General features: G+C 43.8%; 1 protein-coding gene across 2 annotated transcripts in view; it reads right to left on the reverse strand.

Moving 5' to 3' along the window:
- PTPRE (protein tyrosine phosphatase receptor type E) overlaps positions 1-20418 on the reverse strand; it is a 2259327-nt gene that overhangs the window by 2086301 nt on the left and 152608 nt on the right. Inside the window, exon 2 of one of the 2 annotated variants that reach the window (XM_069611477.1) lies at positions 17094-17189. The exons of the other annotated variant lie outside the window; for it this stretch is intronic. The gene's annotated coding sequence lies outside the window, so the exon portion shown is untranslated. The remainder of the gene's footprint in view (positions 1-17093; positions 17190-20418) is intronic. 2 annotated transcript variants of the gene reach the window in all.

The raw sequence follows: 20418 nt of genomic DNA on the forward strand, positions 1-20418 counted from the left end.
CAGGCGCGAGTAAATGATAAGTCTTGCTACTTCAGTTTATTTGAAGTGTTGCTTTATTGGCATGTGTTTGCCAAGATCTTAGAGCACATGTGGTGCCCAATCACATGTAGAGTGCTGACACATGTTTCGACCACAAGGTCTTTGTTAAGGCTGTGTTACAACAAAGTGGTCAATTTGACATTATTGTGGTGTGGTCAGTGGCAATTGGCCGTGATCAGCAATGAGAATTGTGACAGTGTTCATTGCCAGGTGACATTATTGCATAAGTCTATCAAGTGACAATGGGCCTCATTACGCGGTAGAAGGTAGCCATGGTGCTATTAGCACCATGGCTACCCCCTAACCGCATACCGGGTCCGGGTTCTCAGAATGGGTACTTACCGGGTCATTCCAACCTTGGAGGACCCGGTAAATCCCCATTTTGAAAACCATTCCCCTTTCCCATTTGAGCCCCCATAGGGCTCAATGGCATTGGGGAAGTAGCTAATAATGGTAGCGCAATTTGCGGACCAGGTGTTAAGGACGGGACCCGCTAAGGGACCTCGGAATATGGAGGTAAGGGATTCCCGGCACCCTTACCGGTGCCGGTAATCCCTTACCTCCTACCGCGTACTGAGGCCCAATGTGTGTGAGGTGAGGCGGGAGCGATGGTGAAGCAATCATAGAAAGAACAATTTAACAAATATGCAATTACAATTCACATAATGGTTACGGTCCATGATAGGGGAATAGAAGTTGGTAAAAGGCGGTCACAGAGAGAATGCCCCAAGGGTCGAAAGGAGGGAGAAACATAGTGAGTTATCATTAGATGGAGTTGAGCTGAGGGGTAATGTCATTTAGTAGTGAAGGTGGGCATGTTCTTACTGGGTGGAAGTGTTGCTTGGTTTGTGCAATGGTAGATATTACCGATTGGAATGGATGCTGGATAGCAACTGCGGGAGACACGGGTTAATGGTCATGTAGACAATGGTGGTGAGTATCCCACCTAGCGAAGGTCCGGAAGAGAGCATGCTGATAGATTAGTTGTTCGGAGGTAGCCTGGTACCTTCTGAGACTGCATATGGGTGAAAGGTGCCTGTTGAGGGGCAGCTGCAGGGCAGGGGGCTTTGGGTCATATATGCAGGGATGGTGAAGCCCACCTGGCATGGTGGGGGTGGGTGGATGTTGAAGTCAATCGTTAGTCAGCGAGTGCCTGGTGACTGCTAAGTGTAGTAGAGGGTCGGAATTAGCCTGGTATGGGGCAGGCTCATGGCGGTTGCTTTGAAGCTGCTAGGATTGCAAGTGGGAAACTGTGCTGAGGCGCTAAGCAGGGTATGCAGTGCGGCCTGTTAAGGCAGTTGAATATGGGCAGGAGCGCCCCTAGGACTAGTGGAGACTAAGAACGTAAAATGTGCTTGAAGCTGAGGTTGAACAACCTGTGCTGTTTTTGTTGCCTGAATTGGCCGTTCTTGCATGGGGTGTTGGGAAGTTGTAAAGCGTTGCAGTTAATAGTGGTGATAATTGTGGGGGTAAGGTCACGGCATGTGGCATATCTTGCACACGTTGTCTCTCAGTGGAAGTGAATGAGGCTGTAAGGTTGTCAGAGAAATGCCACTGAGTCCCTGGTAGCAGTGAGACTGTGGCGTTAAGGGGTTGGTCACCATTGTAACAGGGGTTTTGTGCCGGCGTGCGTGTGCATCAGATGGGCATGTTGTTAAAGGGCTGCTGGAGTATAAGGGGGATCTAAGTAGACCTGACCCATATGTGGTTACAATTGTTGCGGAAGTGTCCATGTACCCAGACTGCACAGGCGTTTAAGGACGCTAGGGCAGTGCAGGGGACTGGGCTGGCTTGCCTGTAAGGCCAACAAGGCCTCCGGAGAATAGATGTGCAGTCACAGTGATCTTTCAATCCCAGCTGTCATCTTAATGTCATTAAATATGATATCTGGATGCTGGTTGGCCCTGAGCATGCTAGAAGCTGCGCTCTGATTGGTGGCAGGGTTGGGCATTGGATGTGCAGTTAGTGGAGACCTGGGTGAGGGGATGGGCTGATGCAGTGACACAATAAAGTCACGGGGCTGAATGTGGGATTATGGTGGCAGGCAAATGTTTGAGGAGGGGGGAATCCCTGCGGCGAAGAAGGGGGCAGAAGTTTGTAAGCCTGGTTTCCATGGCATTTGGGGGGTTAAGATGAGGGTGTATATCGTGCATAATAAGCACATAATGGCATACACAGTGTTTGTTTTCCTGTGGAAAAGGGGGGGGGCAGATGGATGTTGCAGATTGTGAGTGTGTAGCACATCAGTGTGTCCATAATGTCGGATCCCCATATAATTACTCTTATAGCAGTGATAGGTGTCCAATGACATTTTAAGGTTAGAGTGAATTAGTGTTTGGTACACCAGTGAGCTCATCCTGTTAATGCACGATGTGTGGGCTGATTGTGAAGGTTGGGGGGCAGTTGGATGTTTGCAGTTAGTGTGCATGTGACGCTCAGGTGTGCGCATCATGATACAGCACCATGGCGATGATGGCAATAAAAAGACTAACAGTCACTAGTGAGAGGAGCCGATGTAGAGATCTGCCCAGTGGTGGACAGATATCTAGGAGTATTGGGATACTTCCAAGTGAACGGTTGTAGAGAGTGGTCTAACAAGTGTGGAGGACGCATGTATGTGTGTGGGAGGAGGAACGTAGCAGGTGTGTCCTCCTGGATGGTGAGCGCCGGATGGTTGATTAGGCAATGTTTGATGCCAATGGCTGTGTATCAGCCAAAACGATTGGGTTTGTCAGTGCTTGTTTGTTTAAGCATTCGACCCATGGTCTTTAAACACACACAAAAAATCAGGGGCTGTGTTCAAACAATTGTGTGGAAACTGGATGGTTAGCTTTATAAGAGTGGCAGTGATAAATCAGCATATTTTCACAATAAAACACATATTAAGTAACATTGGGAAGCATAAAAAGCTTAGCAAAAGCATTGGGGGTAAGTGAGGACATGAAAGGGTAATAAGGGACTCATAATAAAAAATTATTAATGAAAATGATGCTAGTGGTTGGAGCCTGGGGAAGCCAAACCCACTTTAGTTTATAGTTCATATTTCATGGTCGTCAATCCTATTCCCTTTGGTCAGCGCAGACTTCTTTCATGGGGTATGGATTGTTCAGCCCTTCCAGGGGTACATTGTCTTGTGTCTCATGCTTTCAAAACAATTCCCTATATCATATGTAAGAGATATGCAGTGGCCCTGAGATAGATGCTGCTGTTCAGGCATCTATTAAGATGGGCTTGAAGGAAATCTTTGGTGGGCAGCAGTAATGAACTTCTCTCATCCCAGAGAGTGATTTCTGCACCAGGTGCTCTGCTTCACAACTTCGTAAGCTAATTCAGTAGCTTGTCACAAACCCAACGTTATCTTGGATATTTGCATATGGAAATGCATGACCTTCATTGCTTTAGGGCATTGGTCCCCCTGGAGGAACAAAATCATTTCCCTGCAGTTGTATATCAATGAGTCTTTCATCTGTCTCCTTAGATTCCTCTTGCTTGGTTCATGGCAGATAGAGCAGAAATAAAGGAAATGGTAAATGCATTGTTTTTGTGCTTAGGTGAAGGCGTAACTTCCATTAGGTTCCACATTTTCATGTGGACATTGTATCTAGAAGGTTGAACCACGCCAAAATAGATAAGTGCCTTTCCTTGTAGGATGGACTTACTTTGAAGTTGTAAAGGTATCTATCAAAATACATTTTTCTCTCTCTAACAACCCATTTCTGGCTCTAGCAGACCTTGAGGTGGATTTTACCCTTTCTGGAACAGGAACAATGTATTGTATTCATTGTTAATTTATAACACGTTTCTAAGCGCAGGATCAGGATTCAAACTGGTGTTGCGCCACGTTGTACGCGTTGCCCCCAAGACAAACGTGTTGCCCCTGAGCTATCCTTCCTCCCCTTCTTCTGCTGCATTGTTGACACTAGTCCTTTCTAGGATTAACTATGCAAACATGCTTTACCATGGGCTGCCATACTATCTTCCCTCCCGCCTGAAATGGCTGTAAAATGCTGATGCACAGGCTATTATATTTTGAGTTCAGATCATTCAGTGCTCATTGCTCTTACTCTTCGTGACTTGCACTCATTTCTGCTATGTCCACAGGTTCAGTGTAAGATGCTATGCTGTGTGCATCACGCCTATTATGATCATGGCACCATAATGTTGGCAAATTGCAAATATAAATCTCAGTTAGGACGTTGAGATTGTCTCCCACACTCCTATTAATTACAGCTGATTGTAGAAGATCCTGCCTGGAGGGCAGATCATTCAGTTTTCTTGCTGAACAGCAGTGTATGTCTGTGCCACTCCTTTAAGGGACATATCTTGTGCTTTACAAGAAACGTAAAACATATGTCTTTGAGTTGACCTTTAACCTTTACTACGGATCATCATCTAACACAGTTATGCACAACAGCGCCAGACGACTGTTTGTGGCAGTAGATCACTCTACCAATTCCAAACCATAACATAGCACAGCAATGCGAGCTGCACTGTTCACTTCATCTGTTTATGTGTGTTCAACCTTTTCTTTAATTTAGTTGTTTAATCTCTTTTTTCATTTTCAAAGGTCTTTGAGTGGGGTTGCATCCCAGAGAAGGCTAACTCCCAAGTTCAAGCTTTGCAGATTCATTGGCTAGCTTGGGAACATTGGCTTTTTAGGCAGGAAAAAATGTAGCCACAGACAATTTCTCCTAACAATGCTAACAATCCTCAATTAGGTGGTTTGTTTCAGATCTACTTTGCTCGGATGCACAACTTCTGCAGCTTTCTAACCAGCAAAACTCTAGCATCAGCTTTAAGGAGATCAGTGGAGATTCCAGGAGGGGGGTCCCAAAACATTCTGTGTGTGATGCCCAAAGGATGAATGTCAGTTTAACGGCCACAGATCTCAGAACCATAATACAGAGTTGTGAGGAAATGGCTACTGCTCTGCAAGAGCACACGGATGAGTAGTGGCTAAGCCACCTACCCAGTCCTCAGACTACTACTAACCACCAATGATCCCAATCACGAAGGTGAAACGTGCACAGTCAAGAGATCTACCTCCTTTGACTTTTGTGGGAGCGTGGGCCAAGGACTGGCTATAGTTTTATGACAGGTGTGAATGTTATGACAGTAGCAACGCAAACAGCAACGCAAAAAAATAAATAAAAATGAATGTCCAATGAAGAATGTATACAAATATGTGTACTTTAATTAAACAAACCAATATGCAAATTACTATCTAAAAAAATAATAACAAAGACCCACCCCTGTGGAGAAAACATAGAAAATGCAGAGTATATATGCAATAGCACTCTTGGCACTTGAGCTGGGGTGAATAGGCAAGAAATTGCAATAATGTCACTTGAAAAAGGATATGCCTTTAGAAAAAGGGGAAAAGGGGTGGCTTATCAGTCAATGGTCCCAAAAGTGGGCCAGTGGGTCTGGGCTTCTTAATATTACTTTGTTCTGTTCTTGGGCGATTCACCAGTGTTGAACTGGGATGCTCAATACAGTTCTTGCAGGTGGAACTAGATTTGAGTTTGCCGAATTATGGTGACCCTGGCAGCAAGTTGGTGTTGTGTCGGGTTAGAAGCAGAACACTCTGTGGTTCAATACAGTGTCTGAGCGGTTCAGTTCGAAGAGTACACAAAGGTCGGTTCGATGGTCAAGCTGGTTTGAAACAATAGATAATGCTGTGTTGAGTCCTCAAGGGACATAATGCTTCCAGCGGTTGGATTTGAGAGTCAATGTGAAGATCCTGATGGATCGATGCATTGCTCGAAGATGCAGTGGTTTGAAGGCTTTGGTAGCAGTGAGCTGTTGTTCGAGCCGAAGCAGTGAGAAGCACTGCTGGTGTGATGCAGTGTCAAACCAGTTTGAAGGATGCAAGCAGTGGTTCATAGTTTGGTGAGAGTGCCAAAGGAAGCACTCTGGGTCCTGTGTGGGTCAATGGCTCTGAACACTGTCATGTCAGTTTGATGACTGTTCAAAGTGTGGAAACAGGAGTCCAAACTGATAAGGCTTCTCGGAGTGCTGTGAGTCCCACTCCAGGGACTCTCAGTCCAGGGTGCTTGGCTGGCACCTGCAGGGATCCAAAAAGGTGCATGGTTCCAGTGAAGCTGGCAGAGTGGTAGGCCTTGGTCGAAACAGCAGTCACCCCCAATGATCCCTGAGGATGGTCAGCAGACAGAGGGATGGGATGGTCAGGGCACAGAGCTCTCCTCTCGATTGGATGTACCTGTATTCACCTCTAGCAGAGGACTTTGGAATGGACTGCACTCCCAAAAAAGTGCAAGAAATTATTCTTCTCTTGTAGGAAGTCCAAAATGAACCAAGTAAGGAATGTTAAACCCCTTCCTGTAAAGGTAAAATGCCACAGGGGACTGAACAAAAACATGCCTGCTTTAAGGGGTATAATGAATATTGGTGTGACAAGTGACCTTTGCCTTGTTGCATTATACCCAGGGTGTTCTGTCCCCAGGAAGTGGATGGGACAGGAAGGAGAGGTGAGTAATTTTTACTCTTCACTCCCAGTCCTGGGAGCTTGGCTGGCACCTGCGAGGGGAAAGTGAGGAGCCTGGTTCCAGTGCAGCTGGCAGAGTGGCAGGTCTAGGTCCAAACAGCAGTCAGAGCCCCAATGCTCCTGGGGAAGGTTAAGGGACAGAGATCTCCTCGGTCTTGGATGTGCTTGTCTTCACCTCTGGCAGAGAACTTTGGAATGAACTGTACTCCCAACCGAGTCCAATGTATTTGTATTGTCTCAGCTGAAGTTCAAAATGAATCAAAGAAGGAGTCAAATGCCACATGAGATTGGATAACAACTAGCCTGTTGTAAGGGGCCTCATCTCTGCTGCTGTGAAAAGTGACCTTTGCCTTTTTGTTCCTTAGGAAGTGAAGGGACAGGAAGGAAAGAGAGCGCCACAGAAATGCAAGATGGCAAAACCCGTCTCTGTCCTCTTTGTCTACTCTAATCCCAATCCCTTTCCAAACCTGCAGCTTCAGATGCACGTTGGCGTGAGGCTGGCCTTTGTTATGCATGTGCCTTCATAACATGTGGTTCCCAGGAGATCTCTTGGTGAGAGCTCCTGGGCTTGAGGGGTGAGGTTACCCATCCTCCCAGAGTATCAAAGGAGAGCAGCATTCCGCCTTTTGTCTCACTTGCTGAAGTGCTGACATGCATGACAGAAAAGAATCTACATAGCCTTCATATAGTTTACCTGGTTCAGAGGGATGTCATGTGTATGATACCAATTTGTTGACAATGTAATAATTGTAAATGATCAGTCACCATACCAAACCCAACACTAGGTATGGCTTATTGTTGGAGTTTATGCTGCCGCCAGACTGATAAGGCCACAATTATGTTATTTTGGATCAGAGGTGCAGAAGTTAAATGCAGCTTCTGTCTGCAAGGACATGGTGTCCCAGCAGCTGTCAAGAAGGCACATGTGATCTTTGAACCTACCCTGTGCCAATGAAAGGCAGGTGCTGCAGTTGTCAGGATACTTATGGAACAAAACACATCTGTGCACTATGCTTCTGATATCGAGACTCATGCAGGGGTTTCTTATCAGCAAGCCACCCTTTCAGATGTGGATTACCCACATTATCTTATTTGTTAAAAATCAGAAAAGCTTGGGCTCTCGCATCCTCTTCAGATGGCAATCCTTCACAAAGGTACAGTCTACTTCGGTGGAAAGAATGTTCAGAAGAAGTTGTGTTACGTTGGCCCCATTTGGGTTTGAAAATCTGAATAGCCCTAGTGATGTTATTCCAGCTCTTTATGTTGCTGCTGTGATGCGAACATTATAGCAAACTGCACTTTGGAGGGTTATTCCTACATATGTAAGGAATCATATGTTTATAATATGTTCTCCATTTTGGAAGATGTGTTTAATTTCTGGAGTCTGTGTTTCTGGGTCCCGAGCACATCATTTTGATTTTCCTTTTTGTTGATTTGAGTGTTATTCATGCAACAGTATCCTTCAGTATTGTTCTTCAGTACCTGGGGTGCAACAGGGCAGCCATTATAATGAAATTGTATGCGTATAAAAGAAGGTGTATTTGATTCTTTCTAATCCATAGAACATCTAATCCATAGAACATCTTTCTAATCCATAGAACAATATCCCAACCACCTATGAGAAGGTGGTTGGGACATTTTTGATGTAAATATTGAATAAGATATTTCTTTCTAAGTTCTTCCCAGGTTCCATATCTATTTTGTGTAGTTGAACGTGAAAACAATTTATCTATAATCCTTGATAGGCAGAATTCATGTTAGTTTGAATCACTTTGCCCTCAAGCATCTCTGGGTTTATCACGTGAGTAAGCGTCTCTCGGTTTATCACGTGAGTAGAATTGTAGTTTATGAACAGCACATGTGATGCTTCTTCCTTTTAAACAATATATTTGCTAGTCAAATTTAGAAAAGGAAAGGACTGAGCAATATTATAAAGGCCTTTTGGAAACCACTTTGATATGATGTGTGCTTTCTCCATCCAATGTTATAGATTCTGCACAGTATTGGCCTATAACAGAAAGCATCATATGTGAGGGCTTTTTATAAATGGGGACAATCAGGCCATTCCTCCAAGATTCTGGGAACTTGATGTTTTTAGTGAAGTATTTAAAACCAGGAGGAAGAATTGGGGCCCACCGGGATGGAACTAGGTGACTTGATCTTGTTGTCCTGAGGATGCTCTTCCCCCTTTCCTCTTCATTTAGTGACTTAACCTCTTCTGTGGGGCCCACAAGGATGGACTGAATTAGAATAAAATTTTTGGGGCAAAGCTCTAAGGGATTTGCCACATGTGTTGCTTATCTCTATTTATTTTGTTCTATTTTATTTAAAATGTTCTTGTCACATCTGTTTGATCCACTGTATGTTCAGGTGACACTTTCTTCATTAGCATTGCCATAGTCCTACAACAGTCAATAGGGCCGAGGGTAATCGCGTTCAAGCTTCCGCTGTATCCAATAATCCTATTAATTTTCCAGTATTTAAATGTCAGCAGAGCCTCCCAATTTCACCACCACAGATCCAGCCGTATTAGCTGTGTTGTCATACCCATCCAAAGACCTACTATCTATGTCCCTTTCCAAGTTGGTCACCCTTGTAAGCTGTATTTTCTGTTGAAGAGTCCCCGATCAAATTAGGCCACTTAACCTTCTAATAGCACAAACATGTGCGCACACACACACACACACAACTGTGTTTGCTCTACAACGTGTTGACCTCATTGCATAAGTCCTTATTTATCTCAGTTATTTTTGATTGTTCATCATTTTCAATTATTAAAACAAATGAATTCCAGGCTTTTTATAATGAGCTGATTAATTTTCCTTTCAATTAATGAACTTCCCAACAGAGAGAAACAAAGTAATGAATTAATGAAACATTATCTGCTTAGGTGCAAGCAGGAGGTGACTTGTTAAAGGAAAGTTGAGCTCAAAACTAGAGCAGGGAAAATTTAGCACATGAAATTAGCATTTGCAGCGGCCCAAATCCTAGCCAGTGCAATTAGCAAACTGCTTGTCATACTCTAAAGCTAAACACATTTACAACTATAAATGACAACTGGGACATTGTATGCATGATGCATGAGCCACAACCCTAGTGGGCTTTCCTCCACTGTTTGCTTTTAATATCACAGGAACTATTGCATGTGTGAGATACCTGACACCATTTTAATCCCTTAGACATTGCTCCACTACACCCGTCAGCTATTGTTCAAACACACATTTGCCCTGACCCTCTTCAATATGCTTCAATGGTTACATTCACTTATAACACTAGACATGTCTTTCATGAGCAGTGTGTTTTTATATGTTATTATCTGATGTATAAAGGTCTTCTTATGCCCTGAAGAGCACCATGCTGCTGAGTCTAGCTCTATGGAGGAAGAAGAGTTGTTTTCTAAGAAGATGAGATTATCTGATTTAAGAAGGGTTGGAGGCAGTGAGTTCCAGAGAATGGCACATTTAAGAGAGAGTGAACATTGGCTAATATTTACTAAGCTTTGCTCTGAAACGTATTTGGTGTTTCACGGAGACTATACAATACCGTGGATCCCATTTTTTGTCTCGGGAGGATAGCTCAGGAGCAACATGCTCGCCTGGGTCCGCGCTTAGAAAACTCTGGGTATTAAGCGTGTTATAAATATCATATCATACAAATCCCTTCTCATATTAATGCTGGAGGTGGTCATGTGTGGGCCTCAAATTAATATGTCTTATGAGTTTTCGGTTTACAGTAACTTGACACAATTAAGAAGGTCCACATTCTTTTCATGCAAAAGTTTAGAACATCACATTGAGCAACTCTACTTGCTGCAAGTGTTTAGGATTCTATAAATATCTCTATTGATAATGGAGTTGTGGGGGATACTTTGGAGAAAACGGTGGTGATATCACCAGAAGTGATAAATTGCTTACGGACTAATAGTGCATCAGGTTAAATAGGCAAGAAAAGATGACCTGTTTGAAAAGATTTCACTCCAATCCCACTCGCTCTGAGAAATGCTCAGCTTTTAGGCACAGTAGGCGGCGGACATGGTGAGAGGCAGCTTGTACTTTCATTCCGACAGCCCACTAATGGCTAACAGTAAAAGGCAAAAGGGTTTTGTTAAGAAACACAGGGATGACACTGGGTTATCTAAACCGACCGAGCATTATGATTTCAGAGCGACAGAGGTATTTTACATAGCTCAAGATCTGGGGCCATATTATTAAAGTCTTGCCCTTGTGCAAAAAAAACAGAGCAAATTAATGTATCACCGATTTTGCAGGTTGGATAATACAGAATGGAGCATACCAGATTAGCCCCAATCATTATTATCTGAAAATGTTTTCACCAGGGAAAAATGAAGGAGGCTGTTATACATACTTTATTTGCTGCGTAACATGAAAAGAGATTTAGTAACCATCTTTTGTTTTATTTTATGCAGAAAACATTGAACAAAAAGCAGCCTGATTCAGATTTGCACTAGTGCAAACGTGTTTGGATTGTGACAAAACCTGTTTGCTTGTTTTATCAAAGCATGTGTTCAATTTCCTAGCACTGGTGCAAATGTTAGATAATCTGGCCCCTGATCTGAGAACTTCACTGATATCAGGTTTTCTAAGCTGCAAAAAATGACAAAATAGCAGCCATTTAGTTATGTAAACCCAATACTGCATTCAGAGAATACCACAGTATTGCATTATCTGTATTTAAGATTGTACTAATCTTTTCTTCCCTCAAGAGAATGTATTGCTCTTGATCATAGCGGTCTTGTACATTAGCACCCGGGGAAGGTTCACCGTGAATCAGCTGCTGAGCAATGCAGTCCTTATATTCAAATCAAAGTCCATGTTCTATGCTATTGCTGGCTCTGGACCCGACGGACCTCACTGTGCCAGCTTTTCCCACTGGACACCCAACGCCCACCCTGAGCTCCTTTCTGCTGCCCCTGCCCTCTGTGCTTGCAGCTACCTACTTTTGGTACTTCTGTGACTAGTCCTGTTCACTAATCCATCAACGTCTCTCATGACAGCACTTATCTTTTCATTGCAATGGAAATGGAAGAGGAGCTTCATTCAGGACTCCACATTTGACCACCATGCAAGTCATGTTTTCTTTTCACATGTACTGACTTGACTGGCCATATCTTGTTTTTTTTAATTTAAAAGAGGTTTTGACCCAGGGCAATAATAGCAATAATGCCCCCCTTCCATACTGTATGGTAGTGTCCCACAGCCCAAGTGCAAGGCATATTACGTGGGTCCATGGACCAAAACATCTTGTACGGCTGATGGAAATCGCCATTATTTTTTCAACTGCATGTACTACTGTACATTATCATGGAGGAGGACTGGTTTGGTGGTATATTCTCTTCTTGAACACTATTGACCTATACTACCTTTCCTAGTGTCAGGTTGATCTGCCCAATCGGGTTCTTCGGGGTTTGTGTCATTTTATTTCATGTCCACACCTTGCCTCTAACTATTTGGTAATACTAACACGAATGCTGTTCTTTCAAACTCGATGCTGACGACACACAGACCTTCTTTAAGTACAGAGCGGTCCTGGGTATCAGATCCCCTGCTTGGCTGTTTCCAGGAGATGCAAGAGACCTGAAGCTACTGCCCATGGTAGGCACTCTTTCTTGTTACCTGGCATATTAAGTTTGATACTTCATACCTGGCCTTTTGAATGTGCTCCTTAATTGCCAATTCTTAGCTCTTTAAAACCTGCCTTATTAAATGTGCTGCTGCTTCAAGTTTTCTCCTTGATGTCTGTGTGCCTTTTAAATGTGCTCTTTGATAGCGACACAAATAAGCATGCCCCTTGGTGTTTGCCTTATTTAGTTTGCACCATTGGGGGCTAGTGCATAATGGGATTGGGGGTGCTGCCCAACCTTTTATACACAAGATGTCACTCATCCTGTCAATGAAAGTCTCTCCTTGATTTCTGCTTCCTGTTGGTGCAGGCCCAGGAAAGAAATTGGCGCTTCAGAGCTGAGGGATCAATCATGAGACCATGCTCTACAAAAGATACATTTAAAAAAAAAAACAATTTGTGTGCATGTGTATGTAGTTCATCTGTGTGAATGTGTACTTCTGTGTGCGTATGTGTGAGAACATGTGATACTGAGTTGGTGCTGGGCCTGAGGTGCCGGTGGCAAGAGTGTGAAATGTGGGTTGCAAGTTCAATGCCATAGAGCAAACAAATATACTAATTATTTGCAAGAAATCCAGCAGTAGCAGACCCCTCATTGCAATGGGCCTTGCATTGATTATACTTACACTACAGTTCACAATTATTTCAATGGGCTCCTGACGTATTTGTGTCATAAACGGAGCACAGCCAGCAGCAAGCTACCAACAAAGGGCAGGGGCTCCTCAATGTAGTATCCTGTCAAGTCCTGCTTCCTCACTTGGCTATTCTTGGTAAGGCCTGGCTGGAAAGTTCCAGTCTTGTGAGAGACCGGGCCACTGGCTCTCGCAAGTAGTCGTGGCTACTGCACACATGGCCACCCACGCCATAGCATGGAGAGCACGGGGTGTGCAGAGGAAGCAAACGCATGCTGGTGCTCCTCAAGTGACACTTAGATACTGGGGTGTTCCCTATGTAAATAGCTATATTGTTTTATGGATAGTTTAACCCCTTATATATTTGGTGATTGGAGTCACAGTGAAGCTACTGTGATTAACCTTCTTCCTGTCAAGAGTGGGGATAGTAAAGCTGGAAGCATCCTGATGCCCAGTGTAATTCTTACGGCCACAACATAATTGCTGAGGAGGAGAAGGAGATGAACCCACTGCAGACAATATGCAGGGTGCACCATCACCCCAAGCCTTCCCACAATCACCAGGTTGGTCTGCTATGCCATGGCCTTAACGGGAACCGTTGTTCGAGGCATATCTAGAAGCAGTGGGAAGTGCCAACTACACAGCAGTAAGGAACAGAGCCATGCTGCTAAACGCTCTCAGCGTGGAAGGGCAAAGAAAGTTTGCTGGGTTGAAGCCGGAGGTGGTAGTTGATGATGCAGATGACATCTACAAGGATGCTGTGTGGAGGATCGTTGAGTGGTTCTCCAGCAAAGAGAACATAGTACTACACAGGAATAGATTCTACAGCAAGAACCCGCAGAGCCAGTGGATGACTATGTAACCAAGATGAGATAGTTGGCCGGTTTGTGTGCCTTCGGACATACATCGGAAGAAAGGCTGTGTGACTTGTTGACGGTGCACACTAATAACAGGAATGTGCAGGGTAAATTTATACTTGAGAAAGTGCTGCAGCTGGACAAGGCTATTCAAATTGCCAGGGCAGTGGACGAGACGTTGTGCAGATGCAAAGAATTGGCGGGGAGTCTCCCAGTATCAGATGTGCACCTCGTGCAGTTCAAAGGGAAAAGAGACAAGTGGCAGTTGAACACTAGAGAAGAGAAAGTAGGGAAGTGAGAACCCTTGAAATGCCACAGGTGAACCAGCACCCAGAACCTTGCAAATGACACAGAGTGTCCAGCTAGGAACAAGGAGTGCTCGAACTGCAGATGTTTTGACCACATCATGATAGCTTGAAAATGGCTAGGTAAGAAGATGACTGCGTTGGTGATGAGCAAAGATGTGAGAGACAGAGAGTCATCAGGTGAAGATGGGAGATACACAATAATCATGGTGAACTGTGGGAAGGCATGAAGGGAAAAACCAAACTGCGTAATCAAGGTGGATTTAAACGAGACGAGATTGATTGCTGACTTGTGGTCGGGTCTAACGATTTTACCAATTTGCACGTACAAGGACATGGTCGACAGAGAAAGGGTAGCAGTGAAGAGGATGAAGCACAAGCCCAAAAGTCTTCGGAGGTGCTATTGTGAGCCTGTTGGGGTATATCCGCTGCACCATTGAATTCAAGGGCAGAGTGACGTAGACCAGTGTCTATTTTTCGGAGGAGGTCCCGGCTGTCGTAAGGTGGGATGACCATGTCAAATTGAGCATCAGGCTGGAACTCAGCACAGTGGAACAGGTATTGTTGGTGAATACAGGATCAGCGTCAGTGTCCAGGGAATATTTTCCGTTGTTATTCTCCGAAAATCCCAGGAGAATAAAGAACTATGTTCACAAGATCATGTTGAAGCACAAAGCACTTCCAGTAAACCACAAGGTGAGACAGGTGCAAGCGACGGCGAGGGCATCCTTTCAGGCTCAACTGGAAAGGATGTTGAAGCACAGCACAATAGAGACAGTAGAATTGTCTGAATGGCTGAGCACAACGGTCCTTATTACAAAACAACACTCAGGTGATACCAAATTGTAAATCAATTTGCACAGATTAAATCAGGAGGTGATCACAGGCAGCTATCCTCTCCCAGGCATAAACAAGCTTATCCTTATGATGAAGGAAGCCAAGGTGTACTCAAAGCTAAATATGCAGGATACATACCACCAGATCAGCCTACATAAAGAATCAAACCCCTCACAGCATTCATTAGACCATTTGGCGTGTATCAATTTCCCTGCATGCCGTTCGGATTGTCCTCAGCGGCTTCAGCCTTTCAGCGGATGATGAACTCTCTTCTGCATAACATAGGCAAACTGTCGCATTTTCAAGACAGCAGCTTGCCCTACGCCGAGGGCCTTGAGATCCATGATGTCGTACTACGGAAGGTCCTCACTAAACTACAGGAAGATGGAGTGAGACTACACTACAAGTGTGTGATCACTGCCAAACAGGTGGAGTACATGGGTTGCAAGATTTCGAGGGAGGGGATTAACCCAAAAGGGAACTTATTACAGGCCATAGTGGGAGCCCCAGCACCTGCAAACAAAGAGGAAGTGAGGTCGTTTTTGGGCGTCGCAGAATACTATGCAAAGTTTGTGCCAAGGTACTCAGAGACCACAGCACCACTGAGGGAACTAATTAAGAAAGGCGCTGAGTACAGCTGGTAACAAGAGCAAATAAAGGTGTTCAACAAGGTCAAATAGTGCACTGTAAACACCCTTTGCCTCCAGTCATTCAATCCATTGTGGAAGACCACCATTACAGCCGATGCCAGCGCATATGGCCTGGGTGCTACCCTAACGTGAAAGAAAGGCGATGCGGACTGCATAGTGGCGTTTGCTTCCAAGGCATTGTCCCAGGCGGAAATTAACTATTCCACAGTGGAAAAAGAAATGTTAGCCTTTGCCTGGACAGTGAATATTTCAGAACATATGTGTGGGGCACAACATTTCAGTTGGTAACCGACCATAAACTATTAATTCACATGCTAAGTCCAGGAGCAGTGAAATCGTCCACACACCGGTTGGCCCACTTTGTTGCCAAACTACAGGAGTACACCTTTGAAATGACACAAGTTGCGGGATGGAAAAATGCCCAATCAGACTATATGTCCAGATTACCGGAATCGAGAGACGCAGTAATCGACTTTCTCAAGGATGATTGTGTAGCAGCATCAATAGGTGATCTGCGAAGCAAAGTGTTTCTCGAAATGAGTGAAGAGCATTGGAAAGAAGAATCGGCAATGGACTCAACCATTACGAAACTAACAGAATGGTCCAGGAAAGGATTGACTGGAGAGAGAACGATTCGGTAAGGTCTGAGGCCATTCTGGAAGGTGGCTGATGACATTTTTGAGACATACAGGGCACATACAGGGCACCTTGGAGGCAATTTAATGAGGCAATGCATGAGGGAATCTTATTGATGGCCAGGCATGGACCAGGAGATACGAGCCATGTCAGAGAGGTTCTACGAGTGCTTAAATAGCAATATGAGGCTAAATGTTAGGCCTTTGATTCCAACAGAAATTTCTGGAAGGAGTATGACACAAGCAGTCTTTTTTAATTGTTTTTTATTTTTTTATTTTTTTAAACAAAAAATTCACTCCATTCGGTCAATAACCACTGGTATTGACTGTGGTCTGAGCATTCTGTCTTCCAAGGCAGACATGGAAACAACAATGTAATTTCCAGTCAAGATTTCTTTCAACAAGACTCATTCTGGGAAGACCCTTTTTACTCTGCAATATCCTATTTAGTACGTAAAAGAGAAATCTAAATCACAGGAAAATCTTTCCTTATTCTTATAGAGAAACTGTTCCACTTTTTTACAACATCCAATACCTGCTCTAGTCTAACCAGTTGCAATTAAATGCTTAACTCACAAAGACAACCTTGTTTTTTAAAAACTACAAAACAAAATCACATTTAATTTGCCAATATAGTTTTTCTATTTGCTTTATTCATTATTAAAAACCATTTTCCCACCAAAACTCCAAAACATGTAGTGCTACTACCAAAATGTGTAATAGTCTTGTAGACCATAACCTGGTGGGGAGTCGTTATCCAGCGATAAGGAAGCCCTTCTGTCTATAAAACCTAAGCATTGGCAACTGAGTAACTCAAAGGACTGCACATTTCATGAATGGATAATGCATGCCCTTGGAAATGTGGCCCCGATAAAGCCTTTCAAATGCTCAGATACAAAGCAAAAGCCAGATGGTAAACTGGTATCTAAAATGTCGTCCAAAAACTGAAATGTATGTTATATTGTGTGAGGTTATAATGTTAGTACTCACCAGGAGATAAATGTGGAATATATATGTTGTGTAGTCCTACACCGAGTTCACAGTTCTGAATAACTTTCTCAGGGTTGGTCCCTTGTGGACGTTGACCTAAAAGGGGATAGTTGAGAGAAGACAGGACTTTATAGTTATGGTCGTATCATCAGACGATCCATTCCCACTGGTCATCTACAAAGCTATCACACAACACCAAGGCCTCATCTACTTCTTGCAAACCCTTTTTAAATGCTCCATAGAACAACAAATCACCACGTATGCATTCAAATCTGCCTACATCACATCTGTCCTGAAGAGATCTACAGCAAATCCTGATGAGTTGGTTAACTGCATTTGCAGAAAAACGGCTAGAGAAATTCATAAATAAACTGTTGCTAGACAATGTAGAGGCTAACAACCGATTACTTTGGGCTCAGCTTCGATTCAGGACAATGAAACAATGAAGGGAATGGATTCAACAATATTATCCATCTGAAACACGTTAAAAACAATGTGTTCATTTCGATTCCAAGTAGCCTCATCTTTCTGGACATGCCATCAGTGTTCAAAGTAATAAGCTGCAAAATTCTCAAAGAAAGACTCACTCATATAGGGGTTGATGATATATTTTCTTTCCCACAGGACATAGAACACCTACATTCCACCACTGATATCAATTCCACACATCAAATATGGTGTTCCTGAGAGATGGAGACTCTCACTCCTCTTCTTCAACATCTACAGGAGTTAATACATCGATGTAGATGACATCCACATTATCTACACACTAAGGCATCACTAGACAGAATACCAACCAGACCTAAAAGCAGTTTATCTTTAATAGCCTAATTGATTACCAAACATTGACTAAAACTGAAACCCACCAAGAATTGAAATCATTATCTGCCACACCAAGACAATGCGTCCCATGATTATACCTCTGCTGGAAGAGATGGAAGAATCCCTTTCACCCAACATTTTGGTAAAAAACCTTGGTTTTTACATCAACAATTCCCAGTTTGAACCACAAGTCAAAGCAATAGAAGGTGCTTCTGCCATCTAATATCAATTCGACAGGTCATCACATATGTTTTTGTTTCCGCAAAAAAACTTGTCAGCCATTGCTCAGGTACTCCTCTGACAGGACTACACCAACAACCTCAATATAGGCCTCCTGGGCTATCTGTTTAACCGGCTTCAGAGATGACCACATGCAGTGTCCAGAAAGCTTCTTAGACAATGGAAACAGGTCGGTCAGTGTTAGAATTGGTATTCTTTTTTTAAAATATCATATTTTATTGGTTTTATAACATACAACTACTGGTGCTGACCGGGCCAGATCGCAATAACAACAACAACCACTTTCGATGGAATAAGTGCTCATATGGTTCACATACAATACATATTTTATTAAAAGATTCTTTACTCTAGAGTACATGTCTTTACTTTCTATGGTGTTTAGTCATTAAATGTTCGAGAGTTCACATCACGTCTTCCCATCTTTTCCAAATTTTTTCCGCTTTCTTGGGACATCCCCTGGCCTTATATACTCTTCTTTCTATGACAATGCAAATTTGTACGTCAGTGATCCATTGGTCTACTTGTGGCATTTCCGCAGCCCCCCATAGCTGCACTATGTTTGATTATTGCTGTTGCCGCCATAAAGCAGAGCTTTTCGTACCTCGATATGTCTATTTCACTGTCTGCTCCTATTAAGAGTAGTTTGGGGTCACTGGGGATCGTCTGATGCAGGACTCTTGTAAGGACGTCACAGCATTGTTGCCAGTAAGAGCTGATGTTTGGACACGCCCATAGTATGTGGAAGAAAGTCCCTTCCTCTCCACGACAGCGTAGACAATTAGGTTCCGTTATTTTACCCCATCTGTACAGGGCTACCCTTGGATAATAGATTCTGTGTAATATCTTTAGTTGGACTAAACGTAATCTGGTTGAAATGGCGACCTTGCGTGGGTACATTAATATCTGAACCCAATCTTCTGGCATGATCTCCCCAACCTCAGTTTCCCATTTTGTTTTCAACCGTTCCAGTTCTGGTGTGGCAAAGGAGGTGATAACACTATACATCACTGTGTTGACTTTTGCTTGGATGTGATCCGTAATTACGTTTCGCTCCAGTGGAGTACTTTCCGACATATCGGAAAGAGCAAGAAGATGTTGTTGTAGGGCATGCCTCAGTTGCGTGTAATGATACCTCTCCGCTTCTGGGAGGTCGAAAGACAGAATCAACTCATCATAGGGTCTGATGGCACTGTCCACTATGATGTCCCCCACCGTTTCTATCCCACATCTCGTCCATATTGGCCACTTTGGCAATTGAGCTACTTCAGGGAGATTTCTGTTGTTCCAGAGTGGTTGTATTGGCGTGACTTTGTCCCCCCATCCTATAAAGGCATGTGACTCCGTCCAGATGCGAAACGTCTGTGATGCCATTTTTCTGGGGGTTATTCTAGGTGTTGCAGCATATATTTCCAAGGGGGGCGATGCTCGTACATGTGGTATTGTGGCTTCTTTGTGTAGTGTGTCGTTTATTACCGACATCTGGCTTGCCCAATAGTATGTCTGTAGCCTTGGCAGGCCAATGCCACCTTCCCATATCGACCTTTGTAGCTTTTGAAGTGCTATTCTCGGGCGTCCACCAGCCCATAGGAGTTTCCTAATTATGCCATCTATCTTTTGAAATGTTTTCACATGTATATGCAATGGGGCATTCTGGAGTACGTATAAGTAGCGGGGAAGTGTTAGCATTTTTAACAGTGCAGCTCGACCTAGAAGGGTCAAAGGTAGAGACATCCAGTGCTGCACATACCCTGCAAATCGCTCTGTGATGGGCTGTAAGTTATTGGAGGTGTAGTCATTGAGGTCTCTCGTGATCTTAATGCCCAAGTATTGAAAGTGGTTGGGCGCTATCTTATATGGGCAGGGTTCGGGGGCCTCCATTTCCAACTGATTCAATGCAAATAACGTAGATTTGGACCAATTCACTTTTAGGCCACTAAAGGTTCCGTACGTTTTCAGCAGCTGCGTCACCACTGGGCACGTCGTCTTGGGATCTTGCAGGTATATCAGCAAGTCATCCGCGTACAGTGAGACTTTGTCCTCCCATTCTGGCCCGCCCGGGATGCCTCTCCATGTGGGTGTATCTCTCAGTAGTTGAGCCAGTGGTTCCATGGCCAATGCAAAAAGGAGGGCTGATAATGGGCAGCCTTGCTGTGTTCCTTTTCCCAAAACAAAGGATTGTGATGTCCATCCATTCACTCTAACTTCGGCCATTGGTGCGTTATACAGCAGTTGGACCCAGGACATAAATCGCTCTTGGAAACCC

This window comes from Ambystoma mexicanum, chromosome 8, assembly GCF_040938575.1.
Source record: "Ambystoma mexicanum isolate Mex_15411 chromosome 8, UKY_AmexF1_1, whole genome shotgun sequence".
Classification (NCBI taxonomy): Eukaryota; Metazoa; Chordata; class Amphibia; order Caudata; family Ambystomatidae; genus Ambystoma; species Ambystoma mexicanum.